The following is a 19,739-nucleotide window of genomic DNA, read 5'->3' as shown; positions in this document are numbered from 1 at the left end:
AGAAGGCTTCAGGAGGTGATTGGAAGTAGGGAATTAGCTCAATAACCTTGCTACTAGCTTGAATCGAAATCTGCCATTGTTGGAAGCTTGAAGCAACAGTTGAGCAAATGATGATTACAGTTGGAGAATGAAGGCTAGAAAGGGCTCACAATGCTGTTCAGATGGTGAAGCAACAATGGGTAGCTCGAGGCCTTTGGAGTTTTTGGAAGAATTTTGAAAGATGAAGAAAATGGATTTTGAGAGCAAGAGTTTTTTTCTGTGATGTTCAATAGCTGCTAGGGTTTTGGCAAGGCAGAAAAAGAACTCTTATATGTCTGTTTAATGTTTAATCCATGTATGCTAATCATGCTTAGCTTAAATGAATCAATTTGCTAAGTTGCCAAATTTGTCCATATGGTGGGGTGTAGTGGTAGGAGCACGAATTTTGGGCCTTGCACAAGTCACAAATGACATTTCTGAACTATTTTGAATGGCAAAAGTGTTTGGAAATGGATAAATCAAAAGTTCATTTTTATACCTCACTTAAAATAATTCAAGTAAGTGAAAGAATGCCATTTTGATCCATAGAGTTTTGGTACATGAAAGTTACATTTTTGGAAAGAGGAGGTTAAATATGACTTGTTGAAAAAAACCTCACCAAATTTGGCCAAATGGTTTGAGAGATATGGCCTTTTGAAGTTCAAGAAAATTTGAAAATGAATTGATCATATCTTGCCAACCATACATGGGAATTGAGAGTTCTTGGACTTTTTGGAAATGGGAGAACAAGATCTTCAACTTTCATGTTGGGCAAAAATTCATTTGAAGCTTGTATCATGATGTAAGTTTGGGATCAAGAAGTTTCCATTTTTGGCAGTTAAAATTATAGGTCCAGTTTCTATTTTTGGAAATTTTCTGTTTGGCTTCAAATTCTTCAATGATGTTGTTTGCCATGATATATGAGGCCTATTTGGACATGAATAAGCTCTCTCAAACCAAATCCATCCATCAAAACCATAAAATCAGACCCAGTTGACCAAGTTTGACTTTTTAGGGTTTCTGACTGATTGGGCATGGACTGATGACCTCTGAGCATCCAATCTTTGACCTAAACACTTCAAATGGATCCCCAAGTCATGTGAACATGTTGGACCAACCCTAGGGCCTTGGTTTCTTGGAAATTGTACTTGCTTGCTTGATTGACTGATCTCCTGACCAGTTTGACCTAATTCTTCTGACTGGCTTGCACTTGAGGTAAATGGGACAATGCAATGTTATGCAGTGGACCATGTTATGCTATGACCTAATATGAGAATGTATGTACAATGATAGGTGCAAATTTGAGGTGCTACATATGGGTTGTGTTCTGGGTCAGCAAGATGAGACTTGAAAGAAAGAATATGCTATTTACTACCTTCGTAAGAAATTCATCGACTGTGAGACTCGATATTCTATGCTTGAAGAGACTTGTTGTGCATTGGCTTGGGCTGCTAAGCGTCTGCGTCAGTATATGTTGAATCATACCACTTGGTTAATATCCAAAATGGATCCAATCAAGTATATTTTTGAGAAGCCTGCTTTAACTGGGAGGATTGTCCGTTGGCAGATGTTGTTATCAGAGTATGATATTGAATACCGATCTCAAAAAGTAATTAAAGGTAATGTCTTGGCTGACGATTTGGCTCACCAACCGATTGAAGATTATCAGTCAGTACAGTATGATTTCCCTGATGAAGAAATCTTGTACCTAAAAATGAAAGATTGTGATGAACCATTGCTTGAAGAAGGGCCAAAACCTGGTTTCCGTTGGGGCATGGTATTTGATGGAGCTGTTAAGCAGTATGGTAATGGCATTGGGGAAATGATTATTACTCCTCAAGGAACTCATTTTCCATTTACATATAGATTGAATTTCAAGTGTACAAATAATATGGCTGAGTATGAAGCTTGCATTATGGGGCTTGAAGAGGCCATTGATCTCAGAATCAAGTATTTGGACATCTATGAAGATTCAACTTTGGTTGTGAATCAAATCAAAGGTGAATGGGAGACGAATCAACCCGGTTTGACACCATATAGGGATTACGCGAGGAGGATTTCAACTTTATTTACAAAGGTTGAGTTTCATCATATCCCTCGAGATGAAAACCGGATGGCAGATGCTCTTGCAACGTTGGCTTCAATGATTGTCGTGAAGTTTTGGAATGAAGTTCCCAATTTGACTGTGACGCGTCTTGATAGTCTAGCTCATGTGTTTGTTGTTGAAGAGATCAAAGATGAAAAACCGTGGTATTTTGATATCAAATGTTTCCTCCAAAGTCAGATTTACACGCCTGGGGCATCCTTGAAAGATAAGAAGACTTTGAGAAGATTAACTGGAAATTTCTACCTAAACGGTGATGTGCTTTACAAGAGAAACTTCGATATGGTTCTACTTAAATGCGTGGATAGACACGAAGCAGTCATGTTGATGACTGAAGTCCATGAAGGTTCCTTTGGTACTCATTCCAATGGGCATGTTATGGCAAAGAAGATGTTGAGAGCAGGTTACTATTGGCTGACAATGGAATCTGACTGTTGCAAGTTTGTGAAGAAATGCCACAAGTGTCCAATTTATGCAGATAAAATTCATGTTCCTCTGAAACTGTTGAATGTTATTTCCTCCCCATGGCCCTTCTCCATGTGGGGAATTGATATGATTGGTATGATTGAGCCCAGAGCTTCGAATGGACATCGTTTCATTTTGGTGGCTATTGACTACTTCACAAAGTGGGTTTAAGCGGCATCATATGCGAATGTAACCAAGCAAGTTATTATAAGGTTTATCAAGAATCAGGTTATATGTCGTTATGGTGTGCCGAGTAAGATCATTATTGATAATGGATCGAACTTGAATAATAATATGGTTGAAGCTCTTTGTAAAGACTTCAAGATTGCACACTATAATTCTTCTCCCTACAGACCTAAGATGAATGGGGATGTTGAAGCTACAAACAAGAACATTAAGAAGATCATCCAGAAGATGGTTGTGACATACATGGATTGGCATGAGATGCTCCCATTTTCTTTGCACGAGTATTGTACATCCATCCGCACTTCAATAGGGGCAACCCCTTTCTCACTTATTTATGATATGGAAGTTGTGCTCCCAGTACAGGTTGAGATCCCGTCACTGCGTATGCTGATGGAAGCCAAGTTGACAGAAGCTGAATGGTGTCAGACCAGGTATGACCAACTGAATTTAATTGAAGAGAAGAGGTCGACTGCCATGTGTCATGGTCAGTTGTATCAGTAGAGAATGAAGAAGGCATTTGATAAAAAGATCAGACCTCGTGTGATTAGAGAAGGTGAACTTGTGCTCAAGAAAATTCTATCTTTCAAACCAGATTCTAGGGGCAAATAGAGTCATAATTATGAAGGCCCATATGTTGTTAAGAGAGCCTTTTCAGGCGGTGCTTTGATTCTTACAACTATGGATGGTGAAGAGTTCACGCGTCCTGTGAACGCCGATGCAGTCAATAAATACTTTGCCTAAAAGGAAAAGAACAACTCGCTAAGTTGAAAACCCAAAAGGGCGGCTTAGGAAAAAATGAGCGTCTCGGTGGATTGAAAACCTGAAAGGGTGATCTAGGAAAAAGTTAGAGACATAAAATAGAAATTTATCCCGATAGATTGAGTACCCCACCTTGGGGCAATTTATGCAAAATTAGGGATCATGGCAAGTAACTGCATTCTGCTGATCTTCAGTCTTGAAAACTTTCTTGAGCACAACATTTGGTTCTGATTCGTCACTCTCAACCAAAGCCAAGAGCATATCGGATATTGAAGGCGGTAGAAGGATTAGTGATCATTGTATTCAATGTAGCCCTTTTACATGTAAATAACCATTTTTTAACTTTTGTAAAGATCTATGGAGTCTTGTCATTTATAGACTACCATTCTATTAAATAAAGTTGAGCTTTTTATCCAATTGTTTATACTCTTGTTTATCTTTCAGCCAAATAGATTTAAATTTTTATGATGATCATTTTGAAATTAATTTTTTAAATCAAAATCATATTTTCTTAAATAATAAAAGTTGATACTTTAGGAGCAATCGATTTAATTTAAGGAATATCAACAACGGTCTGAAAACCGGTAAGCCCTAAAATGCAAAGCATTGTTTGGTTTTCCCTAAGCAGTTGGTGTGATCTCTGTTTCACCCCCAACGACATTTCAGCATCTCCAACCGGATTTTTGTTGGTTTCTCCAACTGAGTCTGCATTTTTCCTCACGTGAGTTGTGGGCACGTTTTCTCAGTTTGCGTAGATCTAGCACTAGATTCTGGTTTCCCTTCAGGTCTCCAGCGGATTTCATGCAACAATGATTCTATAGCAGTGTGATGGATCCTCTGCAAGGTTGTCTCCCATTTGATATGGTGTTGACCTAAAATTCCCTGCAGAGTTGGTAGTGCAGCTTCTCAGCAGATCTTCCCTCTTCCCCAGCCAGGGTTGAGCCTTTGAGAATGTTGATTTGCATTTTCCTTCTCCAGTTGGTTCCCTCCTGTTGAGATTGGCCGAGCGTTGTATTGATGATTCAAACCAGCGACAATTGTATCCTTTGTGATCATTTTGTAGCATAATCATCATATATACATATACATATACATATACATTCCTATATTTCATTATTGTATTAGTATTTGCACTTTGTGATTCATTATTTCTCTGATCCTCTGCTATGGTGGTGTCCTTTTCCTCATGCAGATTTGGTATATCTGTCCTCTTTCAATTATAAAGTGTCAGCCCCATAAGCAGAAAGGTTTTAACCTTTCTCATTCCCCATTGAGTTATTTCCTCGTGGATGATTATTATTTCAGTTTCCTCCCTAGTTGATTATCTGGATGGATCCATTCCCCCTGAGTTATGTCCTCATTTGGTTTAGTCTTTGATTAACCGTTTCTTTCTAGATCTTACCTAGATAGATGCTTTTGGTCCCCTTGGAGGTCTATTACCCAGTAACTGGTAATATTCTTCTCGATTTACGAGTATTTTGCTTTTGCCTAATACCCGGTAAAAGTAACCTTTTTCTCCAACGGGTTTGTTTTCACGTTTCCCTAAGAAGTCTATCATTCATATGTTCATCTTAACTGATGACATATATTCTCTCTCTTTGGTATTCTACCCAGTAAAAAGGTAGCTGTAATCCCTATTTCGTTCCTAGAGGGTTAATCCTTGATATGTTCATCCTAACCGATGACAAATATTCTCTCTCTTTGGTATTCTACCCAGTAAAAAGGTAGTCGTAATCCCTATTTCGTTCCCAGAGGGTTAATCCTTGATATGTTCATCCTAACCGATGACGGGTTTCCTCCTCTTTACGGTATTCTACCCAGTAACCGGTAGTTGTAAATCCTGCTTCCCCTTGCAGAGTCTATCCTTGATATGTTCACTTTAACCGATGACGGATATTCTCTCTTTTGGTTTTCTATCCAGTAACTAATAGATGTAATTCCTATTTCTCCCCTCAGAGTCCATCCTTGATATGTTCATCCTAACCAATGACGGATATCCTCTTTTCGGTATTCTATCCAGTAATTAATAGATGTAATTCCTGCTTTTCCTCGGCAGTCTATCCTTGATATGTTCATCTTAACTGATGAAGGATATTCTTCCTTTTGAGTCTATCCTTGATATGATCACTTTAACCAGTGACAAATATTCTCTCTCTTTGGTTTTCTACCTAGTAACCGGTAGTTGTAAACCCTATTTTGGCTTTTCTCAGTAGTTTATTCTTACCCAGTAACTGGTAATGAATACACCTCCTATTGCCCTCAGTGAGTTATCCTTGATATGTTTACCCTAATCGGTAACGGATGTCCTCTCTGTCAGAACTTGTTATCCACGTACCCAGTAACCGGTAGTGGATAATACATTATTTTTACTCCTGTGTTGAAGATTATCTCTTCCCCAGTTGAGTTTGAGTGCGTATTTCCTCAGTGAAATCTCCTTTTCCTGCTTGGTTCGAGTATTTTAGCTTTGTTCCGGTCTACCCGTTTCCCCTACAGATGTTCCTTTTATTCCCCGATTGAGTCTTTCCACTGATTTATTTTCGTGGAATCCCTTATGCCACCCAGCAGTTTTAAGCCGTAGCCTGGCCTACGCGTATCTTTTATCCCCCAGAGTCTCTGTCTCCCTAGTGAGTTTTCCTTATGAAACACATTATGCTCCTGCTGACTTTCAGTCTCTCCGGATTCTTTTCCTTTGTGGCAACCTTTTCCCCACAGAGATTACTTTTAATCATTTCATATCATATGCATCATGAGGTCTCTTAAGGACAAAAATTCATTTCTATTGTTGTTATTTAAGCCCATTCTACTGAGTCGATATGAAGGTTTTAACCTTCATCTCCTCAGCTAGAACGTTCTTAAATAGGGGCAGCTGTAAGACCCCAATTTTGACCCTAAGATCCCTCATGCTATTCTCATCATATGCATTAGCATTGGGATCACACCTTGGCATTCTCCTTACCCCTCACTCATTGGGTTTGCATTGGAAGAGATCACCAAGCACATTTTATTGTATCATACTTCATTTTTCTTTATTTACTAACCAAAATACCAAAAATATGTCAATGTATAGTTTGTTGCTTTTGTAGGTAGTGTGTATGCTCACCTATGCTGTAGCAAACTCATATCTAGGGTTTAAGACCCTCATTGTAAGGAGCTCAATCAAGAATTGGTTTACATTGGATCTAAGTATCATATATGGATCCCCATTATCTTCACATGTTATTTTTATCAAGAATTCATTAAGAGTTTGGAGTTTGCTTGCCTTGGAAACCCTAATTCATTTGGGTATCTTATGTAACTTCTTCAACAAGTTTCTTCAACAATTGATCAATTATTTCAAGGGGTACTTCAAATTACATCGTCTAATACATATATGATCCTCCATGAGTCCCAAAAGTCAAGAGAATACCAAGCTATCAAGGTGGTTCATGGTGGTTGACCAGAGAAAGTCAACTGGTCAAAACTGAGGTTCCCTAGACCCTATCTCCTATAATGTTTGTCATATGAAAATTATTCCAAGATAAAAGTTACTCTAAATTACATTCTAAACAACTTTCATGTTTAGGTCAAGAGCTGATTTTTCTTGGAAAGTAATATTTTGAGGTGAAAGATTATAGGTCATTTTGTCTAAACCCTAGTTTGGAGGTCAACTTCCCAAGACCATAACTTGCTCAATTTTTATGAGATGAAATCCATTCAAATTCCATGATCAATTTCAATATGTCTAATTCAACTTTTATGTTTGAAGGAAATGCAAATTCAACTTGCAAAGGCATATGCCAAGAGGAAACATTATAGGTCATTTTGGACCAATACCATTGAACAAGTGATTTTCCTCAACTTCTAAAATGCATAACTCCTTCATGACAAATCCAAATTAGGTCAAATTGGTGACCAAATTGAATATGTTTAAAGTATCTACAACTTTGATGAAGGAATTATTCTCATTTAAAGTCCATAGAAAACGTTATTCAAGGTGGAAGAAGTGAACATTTGACTTAGGACTTTAAAAAATTTCAAATATGTTTGATTTCCCAAAATTCCACCTCAAAATTCATCATGGTCCAATCTTCAAATGAAAACGTGTTCGACATGAAAGTTGTTCCCCTTGGTCTCACCTTTCCAAAAAGTCTAAAATCATCTCATTTGGACAAAATACGAGGCACTTGAGTATGGGTGAAAGTTGAAGTACCATTTGGATATTTTCAAGGTCCAATTTTCATACACACTTGCATAGGCTTCCAAGATGATTTCAGTACATTGCACATTGGATTATGGATCAGATCCTATCATTTCATGGGCCTCATGTACGCCCATGCAACCATACAAAGAGGATTTTCAAACTTTTGCCAAAATTCGAAGTGTGCAAATATCATTCTCTATGGCTATAAATAGAACCTCTCGTGCTCAGAATTGAAGACCTCATGCCCAAGCTTTGATTCACAAAACCCAAACCTTCACCATTGAAGGATAAACTTGAGAATTTTCTTTGAAAATCGAGTTTTAATTCTCCATCGGTTTTGAGATTGAAACTCCAAGAGTCCATCCCTTTCTCTGATCTATTTCTCTTCCATCAAGCATCAGAAGCGAGGCCAAGCATAATTGGAAGCAAGATCGTGTCAATCTAAAGCTCCATTGAAGGTGAATTTTCAGATTTTTCATCTCTTCAATTCTCACTCAATTCTACACTATTCTTGTTGATTTTTGGTTGTCTAAAGTCCTACCAATATAGGCAAGAAGATTGAGTTTCTTCGAGGTCAAATCGAAGCAACTCAGTTCATGATCCTCAAAATTCAATTCCCTGTATCTTTTCATATACTTGGAATTAGACAAAATTGAGGCCAGATTCGAGCTCCTGAGCATTTTTCCTTCAAAATAGTGTACTCATTTTCCATTTTTCTTTGAGTTGAACTTGAACCAGTCTGGTGGTCCTCACCAGAGAAGATGACCGGAGCCCTAGCTCCGGTGGTGTGCTGGCTTATCCAGAACTCTTTGATCTGAGTCCTACGTTCTAATCTCAACCATCCAAAGTGATTACCACGTGTGCATTTCATTTGACTAAGGAACACATAGAACGTGCGCTTTGGACCATCTGATCTGCCACCTCAATTAATGAGGGATTTCAGATGGTCCACGTATTTTTGAATTTCTGAAGTTTTATTTTAATTGCTTTATTTTCATTAATTCATATTAATTTCATTATTGATCCAAAAAATACGAGACTTTCACCAAAAAAATTCAAATATTTTCCTCTTTCATTTTCTGAATTAAAATTATTTTTTGGATCAATATTGATATTTTTCATGATTTAATTGTTTTTGTGTATATTTTTAATTGTTTAAATAGATTCTGACTTTTCAAAAATAGTGAATTTTTCTCCAAGATCCTTTGACCTTGTTTGACCTATGATAAATCTCTTGGCCATTTATTTGGTGTTTTGAAGAGGTTTTAGGTTTTTGATAAAACATAATTTAGTTTAATGCATTTTAAATTGATTTTTAATTTGCTTAATTGTGAATAAATTGTTTTGAGCCATTTTTATTGCCTTATGAAGTTTGACTATGTGTTTGGGCCTTGGTCAAGGTTGATTTGACTTTTGTTGGATTAAAATCATTGAATTTAGGGGATTGATGAAATGTACATTTCATCTCCCAAAATGAATGAATGATTTTAATTTGATAAAACTCCTCACATCTTCAATCCCTTTCTATCTCATTCCTCTCATTGGCCAATGACATCTCAATATCCTAAGGTTAATTGGTTCATGAACCAATACAAGTATGGATGAGATTAGGTCCACCCTTTGATCATTTTCTTTTTGTGTGTGGTATGTTTTAGGAGTATGATTCATTATACCATATCTCTAACATGCATTAACACCAAAAAAATTATTGCCCGACCTCAGATAGTTGTGACTTCTACGTAAGTCCAATTACGATTGCTTAACATAGCGCTAAATTTTGACACAAAAGGCATACCATTCTAGTAAGTGATATTGTAAGTCTCCCCCCTTTCATGGTATTGTGTGGAAACTTGGCCTTTTTTCCTTCCTTTGGAAGATGTCTTGGTTCAAGGATTCATGTTTGTGAATAAGAGGGTTGAGTGTTCTCCAAAGAATGACTTAAACAATTGAAAGGCAAAACTCCACTAACTTCTAATCAACTAACATTTGACTAACTTTTAATTTCAAGTCATTTACTTTATGCACTTTAAATTCAAGCCATTTATCATTTGTCATTATACATATCATTTAACTTGTTTATGTTAATGTCATTTTCACTTTGCTCATTTGAGCCATATATTGTGATTGTATATACTTGTTTGTGTATCTTGTTTGTGTTTGTGGTCTTAGGACCTTAAAATACTTAATAAACCACAAAAACCCCTAAAAAATGTTTGTGTGGATTGTTGGATTTGATCTGAGCCTTGGACTTAGAATTAGGCAACATTCCTTATGCAAAAGGACTTGGCCAATGCCAACATTTCTGAAACCAAGTCATTGTGCTGTGAGCTTTCATCTGATGCAAGTATTCGGATCCACTTCAGTTCATCTGCTACATGGTCTTGATGCAAATGTTACTTTGAACTTGTGTCTAATGCCTTATTCTGAGCCATTCAAGGAGTATGTCATCTGATACATGGAGAAGATTATGAAGAAGACTATGAAGTTGCTAGCTTGGATGTGGCTATCTTTATTTGATGCCTTGCTCTTCATCTTGCTTGCTTATTGATATTGCTTGATTTTAAAGTCCAAAGAAAAAGTGGGTTTCTATATGACATTCTTGTCTATTGGATTGCACCTCATTGGTCATATCTTTTCAACTCTTAACTTTTAAATTTTTGCTTAGGATTAGTCTCTTCATCTCCTCCCACTTCTTAAATTTCAAATCTCTCCCTCTTTTCAAAACTTTCTTTGCTTGTGATTTCTAACTTAGACTTTATTGCAAATTAGAAACTTTGGCCTTATGCCATTGCATTTTTAAACTCTTTTATTAAATCAAACTTGTAAATGAATCTAACCATATTGACTTAAAATTTCAAAAGACAAAAAGAATTAACAATCATTATTACTCTTTTTAGGCCTTTTGTGCCTCTTTCAAACTTAAACTTTTGTTAAAAACAACTCACTCATTTTGAAATTGTTACCCCGAACTATGAGGTTTTGATCTCTCATTTTTATGTTGGTACGTAGGCACAAGTCCGAAGGTCTTGTCAAACACAAAAATATAATTAATGAATTCTTTTTCTCATCCCTGTCGCTACCGGGATTTCATGATAACGAATTCGAGACTAAAGAGATGCCAAAGAGAGGCAAAGTCAGAAGAGTCTCCACCGAATTTTATTTAGTTTACCTCTATCGGAGAGGAGAGGGAAAATAGTCAATAAAACTCTCGGGAAGGAGACGCGCACGGGAAACGCTAAAAGAGAATAAGGAAACGGTCTCGTAACCGAGATTTGGTTTCGAAAGTCGGTTACGCAAGGGGAAGGTATTAGCACCCCTTACGTCCATGGTACTTCATGGGAACCATTTGGGTTGTTTTACATACATGGGATTTATCTATCATTGTTTTATTTTCAGAAGAATGTGTGTGAAAATGAGGTGTTTTTGTTATTATAGTGCTCGCCAAGGATTGAGGCCCTTGTGTCTACGTATCACTCATTCGAGGATGAGGAATCAGAGCTCCGTAGTTCGGAGTAGAAAATGTTTGTGTGTTGGTTGATTTTACCTTTGAAAAAAGGGTTTTAGGGATGATGCCCTAAGACACAAAAATGAGTTTGATGAGTTGTATTATTTTTACCTTAAATAAGGGTTTTATGAAATGAGTGTTTGTGATTATATTGTACTAAAGTCTATGGGTGGAGGTGATTATTCTAGACAACAAGTCAAACGTCTTGCGTCCAAAATAATCAGAGTAAGGGTAGAAATGCTCCATTCTTACTCATTCTCCACCACTTAAGGCTCGTGGCGCACAATAATAATCGTAATTATTAAATGTTTTGAATTTGACTATGAAAATGCCACTTGATGTTGAATCAAGAGTTTGTTTTATTTTGATTATAAAATTTGGCTTATGCAACATGAATGCAAAGTAACCAACAAGAAATTAAAGAGTCTCATTGTAAGATAGCCCAAGATAAAGCCTTTTGTGTGCAAAAGTGACCTAAGCTAAACATAGGATAATGGTCTTACAAACATGTCCCCCTAAGGTGGTGCCATGATGCCATTATTACAACATGAATATAAGTTACAAATAAAATCCAACATTTACAAAGTATCACAAAGATAAGGAAAAAGCCTCCAAGAAAGGGTCCTAAAATGAAATCCTCTAAGTCAAAGTCGATTAAGAGTGTAATGAATGTTTTTGTCTTGTCATTTTATCATGTTTTTGTTGTTTTTAATGTTTGATGACAATAAAATAAATAACAAGTAAATAATCATGCATGATGAATTTGTACAATGATGATGATGACTACTTTAATGTAAATTACAAGGTAATGACATAAAAGTAAATTACAAGATAAAGAAACAATATCACAATAATAATGGTTAGTGAAATATAAATGATATAAAACAAATATAAGTCAATAATACCAAAATCACAATAACAAAGGTTAATGATAAACAAAATTAATGAAGTACAATTAGTGGTTAGTAACATGTACAAAAATGAATATTTTTTAAGACTATTTTCCTAGGCTAAAAAGACTTAAAATATGACACATTAAGGGATAGCTTATCATTGATGAAAAGTATTGAAGATGATTTAAAAAATCAACTAACAATAGATTTGTAATAAAGAAAGTTATGCAACCTTAAGTCCATCTATTAATATATTTTTAAAAAAAGTGATTTGTTCTCTTTCTTTTATTTTAACTCCTCTTTTATTTAGCAAGACAATAAGGTAGTAAATAAATTAGCATAATATAAACGATATAGTTAGACAACAATAAACATAAACATAAAATACTTGAAATAAAGTGAACAATAAAATAAATTGCAAAAGAAAATAAAGTTCAATAATATAAATGTCAGAAGTTAGTAGTTAGTGAACATAAACATAAAGTAAATGAAATAAAATGAACAATAAAATAAATTGCAAGGAATTAAAGTGCAATCATATAAATGTTAGGAGTTAGTAATTAGTAGTTAGTAACAATAAGCAAATGGATTAGCAAGTTAATGTAAAAACATGGTTTCATATATGCATCAACTGACCCAAATATGGTTAAAATAGAGGCAATCTATCAATGCCTCAAAGTATCATGAATGATCTATTGATCAACCATTAATAGGTTTGAAACATTGAAGATTTAATCAACTCTAAATAATCATGGTCATGATCTAATAGACCCCATCAACCAAACAAATACAACAAGTCTACAATAAAAGAAAATGATAACACACACAAAGCAACCACAAAAAGGTGAACAAAAAGATAGTAAGAGTAAAAAATCTCAAAAAAAAGTGAGTAAACCAAAGTTAACCATTTTTGCAAGCTTGAATATAAACCATCTCAAAAGACCAACCAAGAACAAGGAACCATTTTTAATCAAAAAAACAAAATCCAAAAGTTAAAAAGTTTAAGTTAAAATCATTACCCAAAGAATGTGAAAAAAGCTAGGTAGAAATGGTGTGAGCTTGAATGTGAAGCAAGGGGTTTGAGATGAAAATATTTGCGGTGAAAACTTAGTAAAGGGGCTGAGTTATGAGTGTTAGAGAGTGGAAAATTTTGAGGAAAAAATGTGAAAATGGAAGAAAAGTTGGTGGGGTGACTTTTGGGAGAGAAAAGTTTTTTGGTTTTGATTTAGGTTTGGAGAATAGGGGGGTTGAATGATATTTTTTCAGAATTTTTGGAGGCTAGAAAGCATGAAAATGAGGGGGAATAGTGCATCTATTTATAGGGAAAGCAAGTGGCTAAGTGGGGGGAACCAAATACCCTTTGTGCAAAAAAAGGCTTATCTTTGGTGTCTGCGCAGTGGTCGATTTACCCAATTGGGTAAATCGATTTCCCTATTTTATTTTATTTTTATATTTTAAAATCCATGCCTTGAGCCCATGCAATATGCATTTGGTTATGAATGTTAATGTAATTATGGTGATGAAGCAATGAATAAATGTATGTGTAATAGGATCATAGATCTGATGAAAGTTATTTGGGGGTAAGGTGAATTTTGGGGTATGACAATCCCCACACTCTATTTATTGCAAATATTTTTATACCAAAACACATACGCACATAAAAAGGGCTTCCTAGGAGTACGTATGACACTTTGGGTGCTAACACCTTCCCTCTGTATAACCAACCCCCTTACCTGTAATCTCTAGCATTTTATTAGTTTTGATTTGAAAACTTCTTACCTTTGGGTTTTGTTCATACTTTTTTCCTTTTCCTTTGGAAATAATAAAAGCTCGGTGGCGACTCTGGTTTTATTAACGTTAAGTTTATCCATAGCTTAATGGTCATGAATTTACCGCTACACAAGGTAGTTGAGGAAAAGTAGGAAAGTGGGAAGGAGTGAGTCCAACCCACTTCCATGCATTTTGTTACTGCAGGCAGATGGCGGTCTCCATGAGCTTTAAATGAAGGGGTTGACGTGTCTTGGTGCCATGGCAGAATGTTTCATTTTTTCACTTTTCTTTACCATTTCGCTCCCTTTTCCGTTTCGTACACGCATATGCTTTGTAATTATAAAGTACCTGAAACACAGATAGAACAAGACATAACAGTGAAAAAACATAGTAAAATAATGATAAATAACATGTGAAACGAGTCTAAAAACTTGATGCGTTTTCACGCTATCATGGAACAAACCAGAAAAGCCAAAGCCCAATATTTATTAGCATCTTTTAAAAGCCCAACCTGCTTGGCATCTTTTAAAGTCCAATCCAATTTGGCACCTCTCTCAAAATCTAACCTGCTTGGCATCTTTTAAAGCCCAACTTGCTTGGTCATGTTTCCAACCTCCATTGGTGATGATCTTGTTTCCAACATACATGGTTGATGATCCTGTTTCTAACCTCCATGGTTGATGATTTTGTTTCCAACCTCCATGATTGATGATCCTGTTTCCAACCTCCATGGGTGATGATCCTATTTCCAACCTTCATGGTTGATGATCATGTTTCCAACCTCCATGGTTACTAATTTGTTTCCCACCCTTGCATTGTCGGTATGTTTCTAACCTCTATGGTTGTTGATCCTTTTTCCAACCTCCATGGTTGTTGATCTTTTTCTAACCTTCGGGTTGTTGATCTTTTTCCAACCTCCATGGTAGATGACCTCTTTTCCGACCTCTATGGTTGATGATTTGTTTCCAACCTTTGTATTGTTGATTTATTTTCAACAATTATATTAATGATAATCATCTTCTATTTGACATCCATATCAGAAATGATTCACTTAAAACCTCTAACTGCAAGGGCATTCTGAGCTTTCATGTTTAACTAATAGGTTCCTTGATTCCAGAACCATATTCTACCTCTGATCCACTTTGCTGCATAGCATACGTAACTTCATGCATCATGAAAAATAAATCATACTCCCTCCGTACCAATTTATAAGCAAAAAACACTCATTTTTCTTGTTACAAATTATAAGCAAAAAACATCAACTTTATTTCATTTAATCATTTTATTCTAAAAAGTTCATCTTTTCCAAGGGAAAATTAAATACAAAGTGCATTTAATTTGATTTCTCTCTCATTTTATCCATAAACAACAACCAATCAAAATTGTTTTTACATCTTCCCAAAAAAAAATATTTCAAAAAAGACATCAAATTTTATATTTTCTTAATAAGTGTGAAATATTGGATTTTTGCTTATAAATTGGTACGGAGTAGAACATTGCATCTATCATGCATGTCAAACACTTTCACTTGTAACAATCAATTTTCAATGAAATATTTCAGTCAATCCCCAGCAGATAACCTTACAAAAGTTACCTTCCATTCCATATCCCCAACACATTTACCTTTCTCTAATTACATCCATTCTCAACAGGATTTTTTTTGGATATTCTTTTATTTAATCCTCTTCTACCTCGAATATCCGAAAAGCTATCGCAATTTGTGCATTCAGGTTCAAGAAGATTAAATAGGAGTAATTGTCATACCCCAAAATTTGCCCTATTCTTTTCACTTTTCATTTGACGTTTTCATCTGCATCCTCCTAAGCATTTAGGTCATTTTTCTCATTTCATTTTTTGTAAACAATATAATTGATCCAAAGGTTTTATGCTTTGATTCCTGTTGATTGGCATGTATCTTCTTCCATTGGATCAAACCTTTTGGATTTGTGTTACATTGACATGGAACCCTAATTCCTAGGTTCGGGTACACATGGAATGCTTGGTATTGCATATTGGCATTAGCTTGGTCTTGGATTACATTTAGATTCAACTGATCTTTTGGTTTATGAATTGGTCCATTAGCTTGTTTGATTAAGATTCAAATATCTTGATTCATGTTATTTCATAGGTCAAGCATTCAAATTCAAATTCATTTCTTTTTTGGAGAGAAAATATGTTTCTTAATGCCCAAGTTAATATAAAAGACTTTTCATTTCCAAAAGATTACACTTTCAATACACCAAATACAATATCACAATTTCATACAAATTACATTTTCACCTACAGTTAACTTTTGGTCAACTATTGACTTTTTGGTCAAACGGTTGACTAAAGTTAACTATGTTATCCTAAATCATTTCCCAATTCATAGTCTTTGATGACTCCAAACTTCACATGCCTTGAATTGCCAAAGGTTTCTTCATGATCCATGTGATTCCATGCCAACTTTGTGCCATACCTTGACCAAAACCTTCATGAGCATATCCTCATCTCAAGCCCATACCAGCCCTCCATCAAACAAACCAATCACAATTCCTCAATTCAAGTTCATGAAGCTAACATTAACATTCAAGCATAGTTATCACATTACAACCAACAATCCACAATTCCAATTTCAAAATCCTAAAAAAAAGAACTTTATAAGACTAATACAATTTATCTAACAATAAAAATCCAACAAACATTCTGCAACGGCTAAAATAATTTGGTTCACTAGCATTCATCACTAAAAATGAACACTTCATATTTATCCTAATGTCAATCTTCTAACAGAATCAACAACAAGGCCATGATCACCAATTTCATTCAATATCGGTTACTATAGCAATGAATAATCCATTGTTTTTCATGTGTATAAATAGGGCCACCATCTTAAGAACTACTCCACACAACAAATTATTCTCAACCAATTCAAATCAGTTTGAAGTTTGGCACTTAGTGTTTATCCCAACTCAATTAACTCTAATCAATGCAACTCTAAATGACTCTACATTCCAAACCTAACTTTATTTACACTGACTGTAAGTATCAAGCATGTTTTGAGTCCATCAATTAATTCAAATCAATTTCATGACAATCAACAACTAACAGAGTTCATCTTAACCATCCTAACTAACTAACCTTTTAACATTTCATAACAGAATGTAACTAACTTTTAACAGAGCTTCAATAACTCATCATTTAACAATAACCACTCACAAAATTAATAACAGAATCCCTAACTAACTGACTCTACCAGATTTTGATCTTAACTAACTTTGCATGATTTCCAAGCTAATAGAGTTAAATCACACTAAACTGAATTTGCTCATCAATCATCACTCTCTCATCCTCACTGCATTTATCTCTACCTCTCATCACTCTCAATCATAGAGCAATTCATAGAGCAAGCACAAACATCACAGATTCCTAAGGACTAAGGAATTTGAAGAAGAAGAAGAAGAAGAAGGTGTGGGATTGAATATCGAAGCACTCACCTTACTCAAAATACATGATTATTTTTGCATCTTCATCTCTAAGATGCTCTGATAGGCTCCCTCGATTCTTCTTGTTCTCTTCTATTTTCGCTACCAATTGATTATATAAGTGTTGTAGAGTGATATCCATATGGTTATGGATCGGAATTGGGTTGATTGAAGGTTAATTTATGGGTTTTAGGATTTAGGGTTCTTGATGTTTAGGTTTCGATTTTAATTCTTATTTAATAATCAGAGAAAAGCAAGGTGGGATTTGGATTAAAGGCGGTGAAACACATGGATTGATATGAAGGTTGAGGTGTTTGCCTCTCCGCCACCGTCGGAGGCGATTTCCGGCGCGGCAGAGGTAATGTTTTTTGGCCAAGGTTGATAAGGGTTGATGGTCTAAACATGGTGATTGGAATGAAACATGAGCCATTCCCTCTTGTGTATTAGCTTTGGGGCTAAGGGCCCTAGGCCTATCCAAAATACCTCTTGCACCTCTGATTTTGACTCAATACCACCCTTGCTGAGTGATTCACAACCAATGGGCCTCAACATCCTTGGCCCAACAGAATTGCCTCCCTGCACTCCGATTTCAGCGCTATCCCCCCCCCTCCCCCTCCCCCGAACCCAGACCATTGGCAATTGGGCTTCAAAACATGGGTCTGCGCCTGGTTCTGGTTTTTAACCCCTTTATCTCTCTTTCTTTTTTACTTTTTTTTTCTTCGTGTGTTTCAATATATTGTTTTTTTTAGGAAATTCTTTTGTCTTTTTTTTCTTCATTTTTTAGTCATTTTAGCATTTTTTATATTAATATTGAAAATGTTAAGAAAGATAATAATACATGATTAATTAGGTTGATTGGATTTTTTTATCCATTTTGAAAAATGATAATAACAATAATGTTTAGAACTTGATCATAGTTTTTAGTTAATTTTACAATTAGATTCACATTAATTAAACTCTTAACTCTGTAGTTGATCTTAGCCACTTTTCTTTGATTAAAAATTCATGATTTTGTTATGTTTTCTCTAGAGTTTTGCATTCATTATTAATCAAATTTAGTGCATGATGCATGGTTATGAACATGTTTGATTTCTACCATTGTCACTGGATTGATTTTAGGGCATGGTATTATTGTAGGCTTGTATGTATTATTCCCCATTTCTTGTATGATTTATGATCCATCCCCCATTGTGGGTAAAATGTCCCTTATTCCCATGAACATGTAATATCATAGAATTTACATTTTCTTTATTGTTTCCTTTACATGTTAATTGACAAGATAAAATCAAAACGATAAAAAAAACTTTTTCTATCAAAAGAATAAAATACACTAGATCCAACATCAAATGCTTTTCAAAATAAAATTCAATCAAAAGCAACGCGAGTTCTTGATCTAACGTCAAGTATCTCATCCATTCCATTCTTACACTTCTATCTCCATCTCATTCATTCAATTTCTCATACCTAGGGGTGTCACGGGTTGGGTAGGACTGGATTTGGCCTAACCCATTCAAACTTCAATGGGCTGGGTTCTTTGTCAAACCCATAATTTCGTTGTCAAAACCAACCCAAACTGACCCGTTCATTTATGGGTTGGGTTGGGTTCATGGGTTGTGTTTCAAATAAAAAATACTTGGTAATATAACTCAATACAATCATACTTGTTTATAACACTCAAATTTGATGAAACACATCATATAATATCTAATAAAATTCATCAACATAACATAACACTTGGTAATAGTATAAAATTCAACCAGACACGTTATTTCTATAAAATACTTAAGTTGGAAATGATAGAAAAGAAAATAAGAAACAATATTTAATCTTAAAATTACGTAAACTCATTGGTATAGTAGTATTATTGATAGAGGATAAAACCTTTTTGAAAAAAATATGGTTATTACTGAAATGTTAATTTTATACTTTTATTTAAAATAATAATAAAAATAATAAGAAATTACTAAAGCCACATCAATGGGTTGGGTCAAGGGATCTGTGGGTTGCAAAACTCAAACCCGATACCCAAATCATAATTATACGGGTGGTTATTGATTGTGTTGGGTATAACCGTAAATGAATGAGTTGCTTCAGTTTGGGTCAATGGGTTCCTGGGTCGACCCACACCCATGAACACCCCTACTCATACCTCTTCCATTTCAAAATCATCAAATACTTTTATAATAAACTGGATGAAAAAGGATGGGGTGTACGTACTTGTGCACAACATTCTCATGTAGTCATACCTAGCTTGTGGACCGATACTTGACATATATTCAGAAACACTTAACTATAAAACGAGTTTAATTTGATCCTCTTAGGGAAAAAAGATTGGTTAGGATGCAACTACCCTTTCAACTCCCGAGTATTCTGATTGTTGATCGTAGTTAGACGC

General features: G+C 35.2%; 1 long non-coding RNA gene across 1 annotated transcript; it reads right to left on the bottom strand.

Moving 5' to 3' along the window:
- Nucleotides 1-16,072: 16,072 nt before the first annotated feature.
- On the bottom strand, nt 16,073-17,892 carry LOC127106685 (uncharacterized). The gene is made up of 2 exons (XR_007795453.1): nt 17,357-17,892; nt 16,073-16,502 (listed from the first exon to the last, which is right to left on the bottom strand). It is a non-coding gene; the product is annotated as an uncharacterized LOC127106685 (long non-coding RNA).
- Between the last annotated feature and the right edge of the window lie 1,847 nt (nt 17,893-19,739).

Source organism: Lathyrus oleraceus, chromosome 7 (genome assembly GCF_024323335.1).
Source record: "Lathyrus oleraceus cultivar Zhongwan6 chromosome 7, CAAS_Psat_ZW6_1.0, whole genome shotgun sequence".
NCBI classification, from domain to species: Eukaryota; Viridiplantae; Streptophyta; class Magnoliopsida; order Fabales; family Fabaceae; genus Lathyrus; species Lathyrus oleraceus.
This window is presented reverse-complemented; position numbering and strand designations above follow the sequence as displayed.